This window comes from Dendrobates tinctorius, unplaced genomic scaffold (genome assembly GCF_039654945.1).
Source record: "Dendrobates tinctorius isolate UK_male_01 unplaced genomic scaffold, ASM3965494v1 ptg000107l, whole genome shotgun sequence".
In the NCBI taxonomy this organism is placed as follows: Eukaryota; Metazoa; Chordata; class Amphibia; order Anura; family Dendrobatidae; genus Dendrobates; species Dendrobates tinctorius.
In genome coordinates this window covers 40925817-40946442 of record NW_027361775.1, presented here as the reverse complement: position 1 = coordinate 40946442, position 20626 = coordinate 40925817, and the positions used below count along the sequence as shown (strand labels likewise).

Sequence of the window (20626 nt, the reverse complement as noted above, 5' to 3'; positions counted from 1 at the left end):
AAAAAATCCGAAAAGGAAGTTTTTAAATAAAACTAGGGACAAATTTGGTTGTGAGAGCGGACACTTAAGGTGATATTATGCGCTAATGATTAACAATCTCATCAAATAGAAAATTGTGCATTTCATAGTGAGTTGTAAGCGTGAGAATAATATTGTTGGCTAGCACTTGAGTTTAGAAACATGTAATATTTACCATGGGGATTTCTTCCCCTGTCTTTATTAATAGCATCATGTAAGAAACTAATATTTTTCATCCTGTTGTAGTTGAAAGATATTGACAACTTTATCTTTACATTAATAAATATGTTGGGTACATGATTTTATGACACTTACTAACATATAAGTATGCCAGGTTTTTCCGGACTTATTAGTGCAGCCTTCCTTATAGACTGTGCAGCTCTCATTCTCAAAATGGCTGCTGATGGAGGAGCATGTGACCAGACCTGTCTATCAGCCTCCTCCAATTGAAAAACATCTTTCCCCTTGTTTTTCAATTGAAGGGTGCTAATAGACAGGTCTGGTCACATGCTCCTCCTTCAGCAGCCATTTTGAGAATGAAAGCTGTGCAGTATATAAGGAAGGAAATATATTAGTGTGTGCCACAAAATCATATACCCAACTTATTTGCTAAGTTATAAACAAAAAGCCAACCCCTAAACTTGAACTAATTACCTATAATGTTATAGTTATACAGATAATAAAACTCACATAACACAAATTGAGCACTCTGTACTCGGCTGTTATCGATGTTGGTGGCAGTCGGAAATACTCCCTTGCAGATATGGCCGTCTTCTGGTAGTGACCAAGGCAGAGTACTGCACATCTGCCTCCTATTCAAATCAATAGGAGGTGGATGTGTAGTACCCTGCAGCAAGTGAGTACTCTCAGCCAGCGGTGGGGCCGCCGACACCGATAACAGCTGATCGGCGGGGGTGCCGGGTGTTGGACTCCAGCCGATCATACATTGATGACCTATCTTATGGATAGGTCACCAGTGAAAAAGTAGTGGACAACCTCTTTAATACTATTAGAAGGACCAAGGTGAAATACTTCTGATTATGCAAACTCCTCCTCGATGTAGGACATAATCGTCCTATGTTGGGTGATGGTTTATGGAACAGGTTCTTGCAGTGTTATACAGTTGGCACTAGCCTCTAACTGTGGTGACAGGAGATAGATATGATCGCTGCTATTTAATATCACTATAGTAGTGATCCGATTATTTGGTGTCAATGTATTAACACAGCAAAACTTTGGGGGAAATTTTAATTCCTCTTTTTGAAGCTTTTAATATTGGTGCTGATGTATTATCACGGCACACGGGGTCCTACTGAAGGCCCTGTTGTCACCATATTTGTACGTCAATAGGAGATGGTCATTTCTTTAGTTTACTGCAATACCGAGTATTGGAATATACTGTATAGTATAAGCAAACGATTACAGATTTAAGTCCCCTAAGACAACAAAAAAAAATACATAAAAATGAACAAAGAATAAAAAGATTACAAAATATTTTAAAAATGTAAAATATATAAATATCGGAACAATAATAAAGTTGTGGGACTCATAAAATGGAAACAAATTCTGAACATTTTAACCACTAAAATACGAAGAAAAAACTACAAGTGTACTAAGCTGTATTTGCAATAACCTGATGGTTAACTTTCCCAGGTAAATTTCCTGTACGGTAAACACTGTAAAAATTTAGAATTACGCTTTTTTTCAACATTTCACCCCACCCCATCCTCATTTTTCAGTATAATAAATGGTAGAATGAATAGTGTTAACTTTTTCCAGAAAAATATGGTTATGTCAATGAAAAAAATAGCACTAGGCATTACGTTACTAGCTTCTAAAGTGACAAAGATTTTAATATGGCACATTGACTTTTTTTCAAATACACTTCCATCCAATAATCACGTCCATGATTTAGTGCTTAGGGAACTCATCAACTGCCCAATATTGGATTGGAGTTCATAGTTACTAATTTATTTAGTCATTATTCATACAGAACACATAAGAACACCTCTTTGTACTTTAGCAAGTGAAACACAAGATGAGGAACTCATTGAATAAGCAGCGTGACCCATAAAGCTACATAATGCAGATAGTACACCCAAACACCATGTTCTCCTAATAATACTACTACCTTTGCCGGCCCAGAGGTGAATGAATTGCTACACTTAGTTATCTTATCTGGACCATCTTCTCTGTTTCTGATTATTTTGAATAAAACTGAAAACTTTAATTAACGTATCACATATTAGCTGATTTACAGAGGGAATTACAACCCTATGTTAGTGAGGCCAGACGGATTAGCCAATCTGATATGGATCAGCAGCGCAGATCAGATGGGATTAGTACAGACATTGAAATATGCAATATGGTAACCTTGGCATGTGTTTCTGTAGTCTGTTCACTGGATGGCTGAATTTGTCCTTGTGTCTTTGATTGTAGTGATGTTTCTCATAAGCATCAAGCACTCAATTTTATTGTTCTGCGCCCTGGTCCATCCTGAAATGTGTTTTGCAAATTTTCAATCATTTACTCTGTTAATGTTTCTCTCTTTGACTGTATGTTTGGAAAAGCATGATTTTTAAATAGATGTCAATATTATATTCTACATTACCTTTCCCTGTGCCTTAATTGCAGCAACAAAAAAACCATGATTTACCCAAGTGATTAAAAGTAGTGTTCTAAAAGGAGCTTGTTGTATTGGAACTTCAATATCTACTTCTTACAATTTTTGCTTATATATAGCTGCAACACTTTAATTGTTTTATTTATTTAATTATTTTCATTAAATCCAGATAACGATACATATTTTTTTCTAATCTGCTTTTACGTTTTGAGGGCAGATTTTTTAAAATTCTATTTTCTGTACATGATTGTGAGGAGGGTGATGGGGAGAGAGCATCTTGCCTGAGATGCTAATTCCATTTAGAGAAATGGATTACAGCAGCCACATGAATAAGCAGCAAAAGATGATCTGACTCTATAGGATAGATATTTAGGTATGCTTTGTGATCTGTGCATAGGTACAGTGCCTTGCAAAAGTATTCGGCCCCCCCGGAACTTTTCAACCTTTTCCCACATATCAACGTTCAAACATAAAGATACCAAATGTAAATTGTTGGTGAAGAATCAACAACAAGTGGGACACAATTGTGAAGTTGAACAAAATTTATTGGTTATTTTAAATTTTTGTAGAAATTCAAAAACTGAAAAGTGAGGCATGTAATATTATTCATTAAGTTCATTGTGGATCTCTGAATGATCCAATGTTGTCCTAAATGAGTAATGGTGATAAATATAATCCACCTGTGTGTAATCAAGTCTCCGTATAAATGCACATGCTCTGTGATAGTCTCAGGGTTCTGTTTGAAGCACAGAGCATCATGAAGACCAAGGAAAAAAACAGGCAGGTCTGTTATACTGTTGTGGAGAAGTTTAAAGCCGGCTTTGGATGCAAAATGATTTCCAAAGCTTTAAACATTCCAAGGAGCACTGTGCAAGTGATCATATTGAAATGGAATTAGTATCATACCACTGCAAATCTACCAAGACCCGGCCGTCCCTCTAAACTTTCATCTCAAACAAGGAGAAGACTGATCAGAGATGCAGCCAAGAGGCCCATGATCACTCTGGATGAACTGCAGAGATCTACAGCTGAGGTGGGACAGTCTGTCCATAGGACAACAATCAGTCGTACACTGCACAAATCTGGCCTTTATGGAAGAGTGGCAAGAAGAAAGCCCTTTCTCAAAGCTATCCATAAAAAGTGTTGTTTAAAGTTTGCAACAAGCCACCTGGGAGGCACACCAAACACGTGAAAGAAGGCGCTCTGGTCAGATGAAACCAAAATCGAACTTTTTGGCAAAAATGCCAAACGATATGTTTGGCGTAAAGGTAACACAGCTCATCACCCTGAATACACCATCTCCACTGTCAAACATGGTGGTGGCAGCATCATGGTTTGGGCCTGCTTTTCTTCAGCAGCGACAGGGAAGATGGTTAAAATTGATGGGAAGATGGATGGAGCCAAATACAGGACTATTCTTGAAGAAAACCTGTTTGAGTCTGCAAAAGACCTGAGACTGGGATGGAGATTTGTCTTACAACAAGACAATGATCCCAAACATAAAGCAAAATCTACAATGGAATGGTTCACAAATAAACGTATCCAGGTGTTAGAATGGCCAAGTCAAAGTCCACACCTGAATCCAATCGAGAATCTGTGGAAAGAGCTGGAAACTGCTGTTCACAAACGATCTCCATCAAACCTCACTGAGCTCGAGCTGTTTGCCAAGGAAGAATGGGCAAGAATTTCAGTCTCGAAATGTACAAAACTGATAGAGACATACCCCAAGCGACTTGCAGCTGTAATCGCAGCAAAAAGTGGTGCAACAAAGTATTAAGTTAAAGGGGCCGAATAATATTGCTCGCCCCACTTTTCAGTTTCTGTATTTCCACAAAAATTTAAAATAACCAATAAATTTCGTTCAACTTCACAATTGTGTCCCACTTGTTGTTGATTCTTCACCAAAAATTAACATTCGGTATCTTTATGTTTGAAGCATGATATGTGGGAAAAGATTGAAAAGTTCCAGGGGGCCTAATACTTTCACAAGGCACTGTAATTGTACAGAAAAGGGGAAGAGGCGAGTTGTAACAATGAATTATTGTGAATGGTGGAACCTGTTTTACTATATATATAGTACTGTGCAAAAGTTTTAGACAGGTGTAGATAGAGAAAATGCTACAAAGTAAGGACCAGTTCCGAAATGTGCGTCGGGGAGTGTGCCGCACCAGAGACTACCGATACCTAGGTAGTTAACTTCTTTCAGCCACAGGACTCTGTCTTCCCCTGTACTCAACAGTCCCCCTTCACAGGCACTTGTTTGACATGGTCCATTGCGATCATATCAATTATTCTTTTCATATCTTTTGTAATACTTTGCTCACTGCCATGTAATCTATTTTGGCTAACCTATTTTCTGGCTATAACAAATCATTTATTATTTATCCTCCTTTTCCACTTTGCACTTTTTTGATCATGTCTTTATCTATTCACATATGTTTTTTTGATTTTTTTCTTTACCACTAATTATACGATGATTATGTATATTTTTTATTTGGTTGACTCTTTGCTACCCATATGTTTGTTTGAGAATTATTGTTTTGTCACCTTGTACAATCCTTTTGTGGTCCTCTTAGCTACCCATGCTGCTATACATACTTTTGCTGCATTAAGTGGTAGACGATCTCTGTGGTCTTGCTTTAGATAAATTATGTAACTGTGATGATTATGCTATGGCTACACTTACATATAATTTTCTAGCATTTTTTACCTGGTGTGGTGGTCTTTAAAATATATTTTAAATATTTTAATTTAACTTACTATTTGTACAAATCATGTGTTATCATTCGTGCGGGCGCCTCTTTTGTTTGTAATGCTTGCTATATTACATTACCATTATTAATAAAGGTATTTTAAGCTTAAATTAATTTTTTATTGTTCTATTTTCTTTGACCTTTGTTCATTCTTTTTTCTTTGGGTCTCTAATAATTTCCGAATGGTCCGCCATTCTGTCCTATAGAGCAGATGTTTGTCACTCACCTTGCATAACATTCACCATACTATTATTTTTTACGACTAGTGGTAAACATCCACTGCTGTGTTCAGTACGTGTTTAAAGTAAGAATGCTTTCAAAAAATAGAAGTGTTAATAGCTTATACGGGATATATGGATAATTCTGCTGCGCTGCTGGTCAAGAAATTGTCCAATATAAATGATGATGGTGTTGAGCAAAAAGCAGTTTTTTCAGAGTTAAACAGACTTCTTCATCAGAAAAAAATCACAATTGATATCCTCTTGACCAGCGGTGCAGCAGAATTATCCATATATCCCTTTCTACTATTGCATTTACTGCTGGATTTATTCCAGCACATGAGCAACAGAGCTGCAGCGGCTGGTATCTATCTATACCTGCATAGGAGTTGTGCCTGACACAACTCAGCCAGGTGAGCAATACCATACGATCTACATCGATTATTGTCAAGGCGATGCCCTATTGTTCACTTTTTAGCTATGCTAATTTTTTTTTATCAATTAACTAAATACAAAGTGAATGAAGAAAACTGAATTCGAAACCATTAGATGCAACTACTGCTGCAGATTTTTCGGAATACAGTGGCCTGCAAAAGGATTCACGCCCCTTGGCAGTTTTCCTGTTTTGCGACCACACAACCTGGAATTTGACTTCTTTTTTGATGGTTTGCACCAGTTCATGTAAAGAACATGCCTACAACTGTGAACATTTGGTTTTCTTTTTATTGTGAAACAAAAAACAAATAGGACAAAATAACTGAAAACTCCTAAAGTCAGCATTTTGTAGCGCCTCTTTTGCCGCAATTGTAGCAGCAATTGCAGGAAAGTTGCTTTGGTTAAAACTCTATGAGCTTTCCACATCTTGCCACTGTGATTTTTGCCCATTCCTCAAGGCAAAGCTTCTCCAGCCCCCTCAAGTTAGAGGGATTTCTCTGCTGAACATCAATTTTCAAGTCTGATCACAGATTATCGATTGGCTTAAGGTCTGGGTTTTGACTAGACTACTCAAAAACATTTCCATGTTTACCCTTAAACCACTCTACTGTTGCTTTAGCAGTAAGCTTTGGGTCACTGTCTTGTTGGAAGGTAAACCTCTGTCTCAAATCACTGACAGACTGAAACATGTTTAGCTCAAGAATATCCTTATATTTTGCACCATTTATCTTCCCCTCGACTTAGACCATTTTCCCTGTCCCTGCTACAGAAAAACAGCCCCACAGCATGATGCTGCCACCACCATGTTTCACTGTGGGGATGGTGTTCTTGGGTTGATGAGTTGTGTTGGTTTGGCGCCAGACATAGCGTTTACCTTGGTGGCTAAAAAGTTCAATTTTGGTCCCATTTGACCACAACACCTTCCTCCATACATTTTGGGAGTCTCCCACATGTCTTTTGGCAAACTCAAAATGAACCTTACAATTTTTGTGTGTAAGTAAATGCTTTATTCTGCTCACTCTTCCATAAAGGCCACCTCTACGGAGTGTACAGCTTATTGTGATAATATGGACATATACTCAAGTCTCTGCTTGGGAACCTGGCTTCTTCAGGGTTACCTTTTGCCTCTGTGCTGTCTTTATGATTAATGCCCTTGTTTGTCAGGCTGAGAGTTTTGGTGAGTGGCCCTCTCGTCAGGTTTGTTGTGGTACCATGTTCTTTCCGTTTGATGATAATGGATTTGATGGAGCTCAGGGCATCATCAGAAATTGGGATATTTTTTATAACCCAACCCTGATCTGTGTTGTAGCCTCTGTGGCCTTTCAGAAAAGGTGTGTGTATACTGACAGACTATGTGACACTTAGATTGCACAGAGGTGGACTTCCTTTCACTAAGCATGTGACTTATGAAAGCAATTGTACCAGAAATTTTTAGAGGCTTCATCACAAAAGGGCTGAATACATATGCACATGTCAATTTTTATTTATTTGATCCCATAAATGTAATTTATGCCTATATTTTTCTTACTTCATTTCACCAACTTAGACTATTTAGTTGATGCATCACACATAAATCGGATTACAAAAATATTTAAACACAGGTTGTAATGTAACAGAATAGGTAAAAAGCAAGGGTGGAGAATACATTAACAAGCCTCTGTATGTCTCTGAAAGCTTTGCTCATCTAGAGGCTGTAATTTTTGCAGTTTCTTCTTTACAAAGTAGCTTTAGCTCAGTTATATTGGATGGTGAATATCTGTAAACAGCAATTTCCATGTCTTGTCACAGATTTTCAATGGGATTTAAGTCTGGACTTTTACTGAGCCATTCAAACACATGAATTTGCTTGGATCTAATCCATCCATTGTAGCTCTGGCAGCATGTTTAGGGTTGTTGTCCTGCTAGAGTCTTTTGCAGCCTCTAACAGGTTTTTTCCCGGATTGCTTGCATTGTATTTAACTCCAACTATCTTACCATCAACTTTGTACAGCTTTCCAGTCCCTGCTAAAGAAAAGCATCCCTACAGCATGATGCTGCCACCTCCATGTTTTACGGTGGGGATGACGTTTTCAGAGTGATATGCAGTGTTTGTTTTCTGCCACACATAGCAATTTGCATTTAGCCCAAAAAGTTCTACTTTGGTCTTATCTATCCAGAGCACCTTCTTCCATGTGTTAGCTGTATACCCTACATGGCTATTTGCAAACTACAAACAAGACTTCTTATAGCTCGCTTTTAAAAATTGCTTTCTTCTGTCCACTGTTCCATAAAGGCCAGTTTTGTAGAGCATATGACTATTATTTGTCCAGTGGACAGATTCTCCGACATGAGCTGTGGATCTCTGCAGTTTCTCCAGAGCAACCATGTGCCTCTTGGCTGCTTTTCTAACTAATGCTCTCATCTCTTGTGATTTAAGTTTAAGTGGATGTCTATGTCTTAGTATGTTTGCCGTTCTGCCATACTTCTATTTTTGGATAATGAATTCTACTTAAAAAGAAACCCCAAGCGTATGTGGCGCTAATCACCTTAGGATTTCTTGAATACATCCATTTCCAGTAAAAATCTATTACTAAAAGTTAATTTATTTTCTCAAACACAAAAATTTAAATATTTTTTTAATACAGTACAGTACAATGTGTCTTGATAATGCTTTTGCATTTTATTTGTTTTTTTGTTACCTGATGAAGGCTGCACTGTAAAAATAGCAGCCGAAGTGCGTTGTACTGTATTTTAAAAATATTTAAAACTTTTTTTTGCTTTTTAGAAAATAAACTTTTAGTAATAGACTTTCACTGGAAATGAATGTATTCAATAAATCCTAAGGTGATTAGGGCCACATACGCTTGGATTTTATTTTTATGTAGAATTCATCACCTATGTAGATCCGAAGTAGGATCAATATATATATAAAATGAGCTGCACACCTTTTTGGATTATAGAAGACACGAAGAGAGGTGCTTAAAGAACTGATTCCTTGAGAATCATTTCTTACTGATTGAAGGTGAGCATAACCACAACCAAAAGAATTTTTTTCCCTGTTGGTAAAAACGTATTACGCTCAGAGGAAGCGCCGCACTTGTCTTTTTTCCCTCTCTCCCTAAACCAGGGTATTTTAAAAGATTTTAGGATGATGGACATAACAGTGCTCTGAGATGTTCAGAGGGTGGGCTACTTTTTTTTATAACTTAACCCTGCTTTTCTCTTCTCAACATTTTATCCCTGACCTGTCTGATGTGTTCCTTTGTTTTCATGATGTTGTTTGATACCTAATGTTCTCAAACAAACCTCTGAGGCCTTCAAAGAACAGCTGTAGTTATACTGAGAATGAGTTACACACAGGTGGATTAAATTTGCTAATTATGTGATGTCTAGAGGCATTTGGTCACTCAGGATTTTATTTATGGGTATCTGATTACAGGAGGCTGAATACAAATACACATCACAATTTTCAGATTTATATTTTTTTAAATAATTAGAAAAACATGTATAATTTCCTTTACACTTTACAACTATTTGCTATTTTGTGTTGGCATAGCACATGAAATCCCAATAAAATAATTTTTTGTGGGTGTAATGTTAGAAATTGTTAAAAAGTTCATGAGGTATGAAAACATTTTCAAGAAACTGTAGGTACACTTTGACAAATTTGGGGCTGTATTTCAGCAAATGGAGTTGGGGATTTAGTCAAAATTAGTGGTGTCCTCAATGTTAAGATACTTAGCCATAAAGCAATACCCTTTGGGAGTTATTTGATTGAATACAAATTTATTCTGCAGCAGGACAGTGACTCTAAACTAAGTGGTGCTTCTCACTTAAGGTCCATGCACCTAGTCTTACACATAACCCTCTATCATTTTCACCTTCTATCAGTGCCGCGCCGGTCAGTGAGCAGTAGGTTGTTCCCGTGTTTGCTGGAACAAACCGGAGGTCACTTTTCTATACAAGTCTATGACTCATTCTGGCTATCATAAACTTACACTGAAAGCTTGTGACTGTTACTTCTGACTTCTGGTCAGTCAGAAGTTGTGGCTACAAGTGGCGCTGATAAAAGGTATAGAAGAAGATGCTTAAGTGTAAGACTCTGGTCGAAACCTTAAGTGAAAATATTATATGGCCACTATAGAGCCCTGATCTCAACATCATCAAGTCTGTCTGTGATTAAATGAAGTACAAGAAGGATTTGCACAAGTCTACATTTACAGAAGATCTGTGGTTAATTCTCCAAGATGTTTGGAATACATTGCTGCCAAGTTCCTTCAAAAACAATGTGCAAGTATACCTAGAAGTATTGATTCTGTTGTTTATTCACTTAGAATTTTTCCTAATTGATAAAAGTAAACTATTAAACATTTCTACTTAAAAGAATTCTTACTTTGCAACTTTGCAGATTTTTTTTCAAACATCTTTTAACACATTTGCACAGTACTATGTATGTGTTAAATTTAGCTTTTACTGTATATATATATATACATATATAAGTGTGTGTGTACCTAATATTATAATACCACAGAGAATAATGAAAATAAAAAATATGAAAAATGATAATTTTTCTTGTTTTCATATTTTTTCTAATCTTCATTATTCTCTGTATTTTTTGTCTATATTAAGTACACATTTGTAATATTTTTCCAATCCCCCCCCCCCTTTTTTAAGTCAATAAGTAACTTTCAAGCATTGAGAGTTTTAAATTGGTGAAATAGAGGCTCATACATGTTGGCACTTGATACATTATCACGCAAACCTGTGAGTATTGATGTGCGGCTGCACGCTCCGCATGCATGGTGACTCATCCTTGTTCCTTCTCATGGCCTGGGTGGTGAGTGGAGGGTGTACACAGCGGGGCACGTATGCGCCTCCTACTTCAATCTCATTGGTCGGTGTCCAGATCGCATGGTCAGCGCTGAAAATATTTAAGGTCCTGTCAGATGGATCAGACCCCCTGAGGAAGCAATGTATTGAACATGTGAAATGCACGTTGGGAACTGTTCTCTTCAATGGCAACCTTGCAGTCTGCACAGTTTGCACTAATATTTATGGATATGAGTCTCTATAATATGTGTTTATTATGACACTTATATGTTTGCATACTTACTCCTGACCATTATGTCTATTATATGTTGGCTATTTGGTATGTGTCCATAGGTGACATAGTCACTCTGGATTTTGTGCTTGTGCTGCGCCTGCGAGGTTATTTATTTATTGTCTTTCCATCTTTATGAATTTTATGTATTTTTTTGCATTCTATATGTATGACTAAATTGTTACATTTAATCTTATAGCTCCTGTGTTCTCCTTTTTGCAGTATTAGGGTGGTTTCACATTAGCGTTTCAGGGCGCAGCGACTGCCTGCGCACGGCTGCCGCTAAGCCCCGCCCCCTGCCGCGCCTCCTCCGGTAGCTCCGCCTATGGGTGCATGACGCTGCATGCGTCCTGCGTCCCCTATCTTTATCACTGGGGACGCAGGCCATGTGCGCAGTATGCGTTTGGTGGCGCATGCGTCCTTTTGACGGTGCGCTGATCAGCGCCAAACACAACCTGTTGCAATTTGGTTGCACTCGCGCACCGTCAAAGGAACGCATGCGCCACCAAACGCATACTGCGCACGGCCTGCGTCCCCAGTGATAAAGATAGGGGACGCAGGACGTATGCAGCATCATGCGCCCGTAGGCGGAGCTACCGGAGGAGGCGCGGCAGGGGTGGGGCTTAGCGGCGGCCGTGCGCAAGCCGTCGCTGCGCCCTGAAACGCTAATGTGAAACCACCCTTACATGTTTTGGATTTGCTTTGTGCCATTATAAGTGGAACTGTCTGCTTCCAATGACCATTTTTCTTTTATTATGATGCTTATGATGGATCTCACTTGTCATGTTTTGGGAAGAGTAGAACTCGTCCAATAAACTCATGGTTGCTGCAAGTCAGCAATGTGGACAAAAAACACTGTATAATATGGGAATATATCACATAAGCTTGGCATATCTACAGTATTCACTGTACTAGTGCAGGATATTATGTCAGGATAGTGATATTTGCCTATATCTTCTTTCCATTTTTGTTACATTCCATTTTTTTCAGTTTCACTCTATTTCTGCACAGAAACCAACAAGTAGGATGGCTGTTCCTTGATCTCTTTATTGCGTGTGTGCACATTCAAAATTTGTTTATGTTCCTCATCTCATTCAAGTCATTTGGGAAAATCCACAATGCATATTTACTGCAAGAGTAATTGATATATTGGGGAATTAAAAAATGCACTGCAGGTCAGTTTACGCTGCATTAAAAAAACGCGCAGTGGGCATGAGGTTTTTACAAATTCCATTCGCTTCACTGCCATTCGGTGGAACTGTAATTCAATACGCTTTTTTTGCAATGAAAATATGAAGCGTCAAAAATGCACCATACACTCATTGTAGGTACTTAGCCTGAGAGCTCGATCAGCAGCGGCTTATTGAAAGTTTCTCATGTTCAACAATGAAATGAAAAACAGCAAAAAATAGAAAAACAGTATCTCACAAAGCTATCAATTTAACAATCAATGACTACATTGTCCTGGGCTGCACTAATCCTTGGAGTCACGCAGGCAATCTGACTATACGGTTTATGCAAGCAACTAAATTTTATCTTTTTACCTATTGATGCTATGAAAGTCAGTATGTTAGTATGATGCACAAAACGAGACCCTTTTATAGTAACTCGCGTTACATTTAATTGCCTGAAGCCCTATAATAAATTAAAAATTAACATATTTATTCTCGAGAGCTGCTGACTTTCAGTGACAGGAGCACGCACAGAGTGATTTCAGTCACCACTCACAACACTGTTTGTAGTGGCTGTAATCACACCCCGGCACTTTGACTGACAGCTAGCTATGTAGTGCATAGAAGGGAAAAACACCGTGAGCACAACTTAAGTAATGGTGCTAAAGGTTAGGTTCCCAAACCAAGTAGTTATAAGTTAAAAACCTAGCACTCAACTTTAGGATATTCAGAAGAATATTTATTGTAGTATGTAAAAAAAGTTTCGGTCACCTATTGTGAAGATTCATGTGCTCTTAATTGGGGTGATCCGTCCCACTGCCTGAGACATGCAGTGGATATTGTGTCTGGAGGCACGTCCTGCCCCATCTACTGGCTGACACAAGGCTTTGGGATGGATTTCCCCAGTAAACAGCATACGTGCATATGTTGCCTCATCTACTAGCCTCTATAAGCATGCTACAACAGGCAGTGGGATGGATCACCCCAACATGAATCTTCACAATAGGTTTAATACCTATTACCATGTATTTGGTACAGTACGTAACTGAAGAAGGTCAAAATTTGACCAAAACGTTTTTTTACGTACTACAATAAATATTCTTCTGGATATCCTAAAGTTGAGTGCTAGGTTTATAACTTATAAGCTTTGTAGTGCAGACTAAACTATCAAAGTGCCGGACAGTATGTCCGGTCACTGCTCGCAGTAAAGTGACCAGTGCTGTGAGTAGTGACTGAAGCCGCTCCATGCACGCACCCATGACTCAAAGCTGGCGGGGCCCAGAAGGAAATAAATATATTTTCACCCACAAGCCCGACTTTTAGTGAGCCAGGCAGGGAGCATTGTAACGCTACTTACCTGCAGTTTAATCCCACATCGGCAGGTAATAGTGCTTTCTAAGGTGACAAATTCCCTTTAAGGGACATCCAATAATTTATGGAAAGTCGCCAACCCAGCATTAGAGTATACTAGAAAATTGATGCCATCGATGGAGGCCAGTGTGCATTCACTATGCTTCTTTATCAACCATATATTTCTTATCACTGGAATGTTAATTTATGACAGCCGGTTACTAAAAGCCTCAGAGGAGTCTTCATCGCAGATTCCATTACATTTTACAGGAAAAATTGCACTACATAAACACCACAATGAAAAGTTAAAGGGGTCCATTTACACCATTGGTCACTGTCACCACTGACATCATGATATAGATTTTACCGTAACATTTCGATGATTGTGATGAAACAGTACAATAGTAATAATAACGAAATGTTGTATTTCCAATATATAGAACTGTAGTTAGACTGTAATTTGAAAACCATGCTTAATTCTATAGACTTATTATACAGGAATGTATTCGTAATACATCAAGGCCCAATCACAGCTGATAAAAATGACTGACATGGCAGGAATGACTTGGGAAGTTTAAGGTGGTTTTCCCGGCTTACGATATTAATCACCTATTCTCAATGTGGGTCATCGGTACGAAAATGGTTGGGGTCTGCCGCCCGAGCAGTCAGCTGCTTGTTATTCCGGAGATAGCCGGATGTAAGCAATATAGGGCTCCTGCTCTGTTCATGTGAATAGGAGCTTAGCTGCAGTGCCAGAGAATGGCTACTACACAGTGTACGGAGCTGCGCTGTCCTGTCTGTCACAACACGTTGTACATTGGGTGAGCAGCAAATAGCTGATCAGTGGTAATGCCAGGTGATGGACCCTCACCCATCCGATAATGATAACTTACGCTAATGAATAGCATTTACTAGGTGACCTTGAGAAAGAAGGAAAGGAGGTACATTATGGAAATAGTAGAATATTAGAAAAATTAATAAACTGTACTCTCCAGGATGTATAACCTGAACCAAGTGCCAGGGAGAAGCTGGAGTGTGCGGACAGCAGGAATAACATTGGAAGGTATTCTCTTACTGAAAGTGTACTACATGCCAGGAATGGTTGCCAGCTGATATGGTGGATAAATTAGGAGCAAGTGGATTTAAGTTGACATGAAATAAGAGAGGCTCTATTACCAAAGAACTTAATTTCCAATTTTAAAAACAAAACAAACAAACAAAAAAATAACAAACATAAAAATAAAACTACTGTAGAAAAAAGCGCTTGGTCCCGGACTTATGTGACTATGTGGTATTTACTTCTTAATATATAATTAAAATGAATGTTGAAATTTTAGTCTCTGACGTTCAGTGCACAGGGCATATGTTTAGAAGAAAGTATAAATGGTCATAGAATTGATTTTACAATGTAACCGGTTACTGATTTACTATCTGTACTAATGATCAATTACCGGTAAATAACATTTAACATAGTTCACGTTTTCTTCCATCTGGACCAGACATATGTTCAGTGAGCGTAGATGGACAGGTGACTTATATGGCTGCAACATATACTGTTGCTCTGATCGGGGAAGGTATTTATTCAGAGTCTGCACAGAGCCAGACACGTGCACACATAATTTCCTAGGAAGCCTGTTGATGATGATTATTATCAGTACGTTTCATACTGTGGGAGGAAATACACAAACACAGACAGAGCGAGCTCTAAAATGCGGAACAGCAGGAGTCTTAACCACTGATCCACCAGGACACTACCATTTCTATATAGTACACTTAAATTGATTCTGCTTTTTTCTACAACATGAAACTGTACCAGATACTAGCACTAACCTTGTGGATATAAAGTGGCCATAAAGGATTATCGCTGCAGCTTGGATGCTGATTGTGGCTTCCGATGATATAGTCCTTATTACAATTTATTTGCAAGTAAATCATATATGATGCATATTTGTTCTCTTAGTCTAATGTTCTCTGTAAAGCCACAGAATGCATAAACATAAAGAACGGTGCTAGGGGTTAACGGTGCTTGTCCTCTAACTCTGCTGCAGCTCTCTAACCTGAGAAATAAGTCATTCTACTTTTTTCCCCTAAGCAGCATGTTCCAGCAATCTTCAGCTTGCAAACAGAATTTTAATACACTAGAGTCCACGTAAAAAAAAAATGTTAAACCGAATTTGTTGTGGAATTGTATTTGTGCCCATTTACAGCACATTTTCAATAATAATAAGGCTACGGCCGAAAGTAAATTTCACTCGTAAACCAGGGGATTCAGTTAGGAGCGTAATGTTATAAATCTATATATTATATTTAATATTGATTGGATCCTCATTACAATTATACTCCTCTTTAGTCTATTTCTTCAAGTAGTAAAATGCACTATATCAAATTAGCCTTGGAAATTGTTTTATTTACACACAGTTCTTAGAACGCCAAGTCTTTAATGAAATTTGTCATCGCACGTTGTGACATCACTGCTATAGTTATCACAGGACTCCAGGTAGAGGAAGCGGCAAGTAATCGCAGCCCCAAGTAGTTAACAGAAAAACTCAGCTGCGCTCTATGTGTATTGGGATTTTATGCTGCAATTCACAAGATTATGTATTCGGCTGCTATCCTTTAAGGAAACCTCAGCTATTATGCTGAGAAGTGACACGAGTGCATAGCAAACAAGAATATAATTAGTTATTCTTACTGGAGGGAAAGTGCATCATGTTACACATAAGAGATGAATGGCTTTCTTATGACATCACTTTTAGGACAGTAGTGATGTAATACGATGCGGATGGCAGTTTTCGAACTCCTCGGATTGTACTGAACAGGTTGAATATACTTTTAAAATAAATAAACAATTAAATAAATAAATACTAATCATATTGTGGTGGCAAAACAAAGACAAATGCTGAAGATTAATGTGGGGGTAGTGGTCTAAGCTATGATTTGACATTGTATCCTCTACCTCTATGGTCTGTCGATGCAGCTGTCACAGTAAACAGACCACATCATGGGAAGCTGAAAGTGATATTCTAATAGGACACATTGTGATACCCACTTTCCCTTTTCTGGTAACAGTACAATGCTTCACAAAGAAACTGCATTTCCTATTAGAGGAAACTTTTGTGAATGAATAGGGCCTTCTCTCTAGTTTGACCGCTAAGTAAATGGTCTACCTTCCAGACTTTGCCCCTTGTTAGGTGACTTGTGTGTAAGGGACCTCAGTTATTGATTAACCAGGACTAAACAATCTGGTATTTCGTAATGGAGCGGATTGAAGGCAGTAAAGGCAGATTTGGAGACTTTATTATGGCTCAGGACCCAGGGGAATGCACCCATGACGGGAATGTAATGCAAAAGTGTCTCCATGCATGGACCAGGCAGCGGTTATTCTCAATGGAAAAGTACCAGGACTTGCCTATTATATTGTACTTGGGGAAAGGATCAGAAACAGCTTAGACCTGCTGCAATAGGATCGACAGCGTGGAGCGTGACACTGAGGCTGGTGGCTTCTACACTGCAGCCGTCCCAAATACCCCTCCAGTGCAGCCCCTTTAGTTTGAGAAAAGGCAGGTATTTGGGACCTTAAATCGAGTCTGCCCATACCAGAGGGTTACATTGCATAATAATCACTGTGCGCATCTCCCAAGCCCATACCAAGAGACATGCCGAATTGCATAACCCTGCACATAATTGACAGGTTAGATAGAACAGGGTGGATCTCCCTCCTTACTTCATAGTTTACATATCTTCCTCAAGGTTTAGATAAATTAGGTCACCTGGCGTAGACAAGGTTAAATATTCCGACACTTATTAGCTAGCTTCTTTTTTTTTTCAGCTGCAGAAGAAATATCCGAGTTGCAGGATTCCTAAACACCCACTGGATTTCAGTCCATTAACAACTTGAGCCCATAGTGACCGGTTGTTAAAAAGTAGGTCACCGGAAAAAAAAAAGAGATAGGCCAAAAACATCACAACATCAACACACAGGCTCCACATATGAGAGTGTGCACAGAGGCTGGGCTCCATACAATGACCTAGCTGCTGTGTGCCCAGGAATAGCAGAGCTGGGTGCATTGTTTGCCATAACCCTAGATTCCGCATCGGTCTTGTGGAAAACCACAGAGGGCAGCAGCATGCGATGGGGCCACATAGGACAACCTACATCGAATAGGGCCCTGGCCTCACTACTGTCAGACGGAGCTAGGACAGAGCTTACACTCCAAAAGCAAAGCCACCAAGCAGCAGACACTGGGGGATCCAGGACCCTTTACACTGGATGTGACACATGCCTAGGTAGCAGAGCAGAGGTTGTCACATGGATGGCACACATAGGGTTACAGGTGAACCTATTCCCCCACAGTGGAGCCCAGAGACAAGACAACTTCAGCTCTGCTACATGAGCATTTCTGGATGAGTTAGACCCATTAACCCTCCGTCAGGCGCAATATAGATTCTCCTCAGTTCATGCGCAATGTGCCTGACAAGCACAGGTCAGAAAACCACCTATAGTAGCTACATATTTCAATTTCAGGACTATAGAAGTAGTCAGTGACCTTCATAGGAATGTATTAAAAGAGATTACACCAAATCAGATGCAAAAAAAAACATTTATTAACCATAAACTTATTAAAACTAAAAGTACCACTTTTCGGTAGTACCGCCAAATAGGCTCCAGTTATCTTTACTTAACTATTGCTTAAATATAAAATTATGGAAAAAAACTTAAAGGATATTGCACTTAGATGTTACTTAATTATTTTCTACTCATCTTCAGTGGTTTCAATTGCAGCAGAAGCAGCACAGGTACACTTAGAAAAGCAAGGCTGGCAGACGAAAGTTGCATGGGAAAGGCAGATTGATTCTTTACATATTTTGCAGTCATATTTAGAAAGCCTTCTGAAACCAGATACAAATGAGCAGGTAGTACAACTGCGTCTTTTAGAAGGTGGTAGAGTCGGTGTTTGTTCTGGAACGTCCTTGGGACGTCCTTTGTATTTTTATCTTTGCCCAAATAATAAGCTAGATCTGTGTCTGTTTCCTCTGTATCAGTGTCATCACCATCCTGCTCTGTTCCAGAATCAGTGTTACATTCTGCTACCTCATCTTCAGATGAAATGTCACTAGATTCCTCTAAATCCTCAGTTACTGCTGGTTCTTCCTCATCATCTTCTAACAAAAAAATCTTCATTTCTTCTAAATGAAGGGGTTTAGATGAATCATACTGTTTTCTGGCCATTGCAGCAGAAAATCTGAAGCAAGAGAGAAAGAGTATGTGTTAGGGCGCAATGTGCCTTAGAAGCCACCCTCCTTTTGTCTAAGAAAACAGTACTTATGTACACTAACTTAGCATTAATCCTTCATAAAACAAGCTAAATACACAATCGTGATGAATAAAAAAAGAAAATACTAACCTTTCAATTTGTGTTGAAATCAGGCGCAATGTGCCTGAGAAGCCAAAGTGTTGATATCTGCTCACTAGAAGGTCTGCTGAGTCACTGTGATATCAGGTTTCACAGAGCCTGTAGAGTCAGGAGATAACTAGGAGGGGTGGGGTTTTCTGATAAGTGGGCAAGGAGAGAGAAGTGAAACTAATTACTGTGTGCCTGTCAGATCTATTGCGCCTGACGGAGGGTTAACGCTGTCATGTTCTAGACACAGGCTGCACCATATACCCGTGCCCAATCTGATTAGCAGGGCTCTGATCCTGGCAGAGTTGTGGGCTCAGTGTGACTTGTCAGGGTGTCACTGTGGGCAGCTGATTAACCCTCTCCTCATCCATGGAGCCAGGCAGGCCCCACCCAAACCCTGGAAGAGCAGGTCCCCTAGAAGCCTCCCCTGGCAGCCGCACCATGCGCTCACCCGTGTACACACAACAGACAGGAAGGCAGAAGGATGGGCAGCAGATGCCGTGATACCATACCCTACTGAGGCCATGCCGAGGGCTCCAGCCGCACAGCTCCTAGTCCGGGGCCCCCAATGCCGCCCTGCCCTGCCCGGGGAAGCTTTATTAGTGGTGTGCATTGTGCGCCGTGTGCGCAGTGTACGCAGTGGCTTGTGCGCACTCGGTGCAGCAGCGGACGGACCCCTCTCCTATGTCACAGAATAGCAAATGAGTTCTCAGAATTTCAGGGCCGGCCTTCCAAGTTGAAAGCCTACGTCACGGCCAAAGACATACCACGTGACGCCTCCAGCCGGGCGATACCAAGTCACCCGGGGGGGTACGGTAACCCTATATGCCAGATACCAGATTAAGACCCTCAACAAAGATGAACCTGTGTAAAAGGCATTTTTTTCTGGTTGGGCAAAATGCCTGGACAGACGCTGAGTGCCCGCAGACGGCGACGATAGGCAGGAGGACGATGAAAGGGGCTGGCTGGGACACTCGCAGTCCTCCCCTGCCTTCATATAATGGTAAGATCAGAAGCTCAAATTCCGAGAATTGAGCCCTGTTGATTCTTAGAACTGGGGGTTCTTAGAAGTGGTGATGCAAGGATTTTCTAGGAAAGCCCTACCAGGTGATTGCTTCTCTTTCATTCTTTTTTATTACTTGCCAGTTGCTGGGGCTGCTGCTCCTCTCCTGCTGCTCCTCTCCTCCTCGCCTTCTCCCTCCTGTATTCCTGTGACTTTCCCCAGGAGCTGACAGTGCTGGGCTCGGGCTGAGCTGCTCTCCCTGGCCATGCTGTGCCATCAGTGTGCTTGGTGCCTGTCTGCTGTGCCAGCCTGCTGTCTGCCCGGCGCCCAGGTCTGCGTGTGCCCGGGATCGTGGTGCTGTGCCCGGGCTGTGCGCTGGGTGTCTGTGGGCACTGGATACAGGGGATCCTTGGCATGTAGTGGCACTGTATATAGGGGGATACTTGGCATGTAGTGGCACTGTATATAGGGGGATACTTGGCATGTAGTGGCACTGTATATAGGGGGATACTTGGCATGTAGTGGCACTGTATATAGGGGGATACTTGGCATGTAGTGGCACTGTATATAGG

The 20626-nt window shown here is 40.0% G+C and overlaps 1 protein-coding gene and 1 long non-coding RNA gene across 9 annotated transcripts in view; one reads left to right on the top strand and one right to left on the bottom strand.

Moving 5' to 3' along the window:
• The window catches only part of BCL6 (BCL6 transcription repressor), a 78228-nt gene that overhangs the window by 44266 nt on the left and 13336 nt on the right, over positions 1–20626 (top strand). Inside the window, exon 1 of one of the 8 annotated variants that reach the window (XM_073589399.1) lies at positions 19956–20054. The exons of 5 other annotated variants lie outside the window; for them this stretch is intronic. The gene's annotated coding sequence lies outside the window, so the exon portion shown is untranslated. Of the gene's footprint in view, positions 1–19955; positions 20055–20076; positions 20159–20626 lie in introns of those variants that run through there. 2 more of the 8 variants (XM_073589395.1, XM_073589402.1) reach the window with 2 other exon arrangements.
• LOC141100730 (uncharacterized) lies at positions 1847–19793 on the bottom strand. Its single transcript, XR_012234752.1, has 3 exons — positions 19564–19793; positions 10789–10986; positions 1847–2514 (listed from the first exon to the last, which is right to left on the bottom strand). It is a non-coding gene; the product is annotated as an uncharacterized lncRNA (long non-coding RNA).